Source organism: Salmo salar, chromosome ssa27, assembly GCF_905237065.1.
Source record: "Salmo salar chromosome ssa27, Ssal_v3.1, whole genome shotgun sequence".
Classification (NCBI taxonomy): domain Eukaryota; kingdom Metazoa; phylum Chordata; class Actinopteri; order Salmoniformes; family Salmonidae; genus Salmo; species Salmo salar.
The window spans coordinates 40,272,219-40,274,158 of NC_059468.1; the positions used below are offsets into that span (position 1 = coordinate 40,272,219).

Consider the following 1,940-nt stretch of genomic DNA (forward strand, 5'->3'; position numbering starts at 1 on the left):
TAAAACTGTCCTTCTTTAGACTAGGTGAGTATCTGGAGCATTCAGCATTTGTGGGCTCGATTACAAGCTCAATATGGCCAGAAACAAAAACCTTTCTTCTGAAACTCGTCAGTCTATTCTTGTTCTAAGAAATTATGTCTATTCCATGCGAGAAATTTCCAAGAAACTGTTTTGATTAGATTTTGCTCACTTCCTCTTCTTTAACTCCGCCCCCAGGGGGAGCGACCTACCGTTGAGCCAATGAGAGTGGAGGGGGCGGGGAAGAGGAACAAGCGAAGCCGTCACACCTGTGAGCTGTGTGACAAGGTGATCATTGGAGACCTGGAGTGGACGGGTGGGCAAGCGTTACGGCAATGTTCTTCCAACGTTGTGGGTTGGCATGACTGACCCTCTGTTTACAATAGCAACAATTATAACTGGGCAGTTCTGTGTTTCTGAGATTGTTACATACAGGCATTCCTTGTGAGTCGGCGCTTAATGTCTTTGGAGTGACGTGCACCAGATGTTTATGTTGATGGTCATCAAACGTTGATCTCGCCGACTTGAAACCTCTCTGTCTTTCTCTGTTGTCTCCAGCCCATCTCAAGTCTAAGAAACACCACTATCATGTGAGGAAGAGGAGGAAGTCCGAGCCAGAACCTGAACCAGCCAGCGACCAGCCCCAGGGGACTACTCCACCTCCCACCCCTACTACAGATGGCCCTACCCTGGGTAACTCCACTACTCTAGCCCCTGGCTCAGCTGAGGCCTGTGGAGAACCAGAGTCCCCAGGTACCAGTTCTACTGAGAAAGAAGCCCCAGTTCTATAGGAGAGGAGATATGATTCACTACTAAAAGCCCCTATGATCAGTATTGCAGGTGGAACAGTCTTTTTGGCCTCATCTTGTGCCCTGCTTGTCGGATTGACTCCTATTAAATCAGAAAGATAAAAAGGAACAATCAAGGAAACTTGATTGATGATGGATTATCTGAGGACAACACTGAGACCAGGGATAAGTCAGTCTCTTGACGACGTCACCACTATGACATCATCACTCATGTCTATGACTTCATCATTGTTTGACCCAAGTTCATGGATTGGTCGGTTTGGTTCCTTATTTTCTGAAGTGAAGTTTGATCCTAATGTGACAGAACTCTCAAATGGAATCACAGTTGATGTTTTACAGCAGGGTTCAATAAGACCGACCGTCTCTGTCCTTGTCAGGTAACCGTCTTGTAACACACTGTATGGCACTGCTGTGTTTGGAACGAGATGTATGTGTGTCTGCATTGTAATTATTGTAATTAAAGATGCATTTTTTTTATGACTTCAGTTGTGTTTGAATGACCAAACTAACGTGACATCATTTAATAGTTTTGTGATGAGTGAAGTGGGATTTGTACCTTCAGTGGGACATCTTAGGAGTTTAAAGTACTGTGTTTTCACTGCACTGATTCTAGCCACTGTTTTACTATACTGAACAAAATATATTATTTTACTGAGTTACAGTTCAAAAAAGGAAATCAGTTACTTGAAATGAATTCATTAGGCCCTAATCTATGGATTTCATATCACTGGGAATACAGACATGCAAAAGTAAGGACGTGAATCAGAAAACCAGTCAGTATCTGGTGTGACCATCCTTTGCCTCAAGTGACACATGTTCTTCACATAGAGTTGATCAGGCTGTTGATTGTGGCCTGTGGAATGCTGTCCCACTCTTCAATGGCTGTGCAAAGGTGCTGGATATTGGCGGAAACTGGAACACGCTGTCGATCCAGAGCATCCCAAACATGATCAATGGGTGACATGTCTGGTGAGTATGCAGGCCATGGAAGAACTGGGACATTTTCAACTTCTAGGAATTGTGTACAGATTCTTGCGACATGGAGACGTGCATTATCCCGCTGAAACATGAGGTGATGGCGGCGGATGAATGGTACGACAATGGGCTTCAGGA

General features: G+C 44.5%; 1 long non-coding RNA gene across 2 annotated transcripts; it reads left to right on the forward strand.

The window, feature by feature from the left end:
- Positions 1-204: 204 nt before the first annotated feature.
- On the forward strand, positions 205-1,307 carry LOC106594867 (uncharacterized). 2 transcript variants are annotated; one of them, XR_006762386.1, is made up of 2 exons: positions 205-306; positions 577-1,307. It is a non-coding gene; the product is annotated as an uncharacterized lncRNA (long non-coding RNA). The 2 variants fall into 2 exon arrangements; XR_006762387.1 differs by lacking the exon at positions 205-306 and adding an exon at positions 320-462.
- The last annotated feature ends 633 nt before the right edge of the window (positions 1,308-1,940 follow it).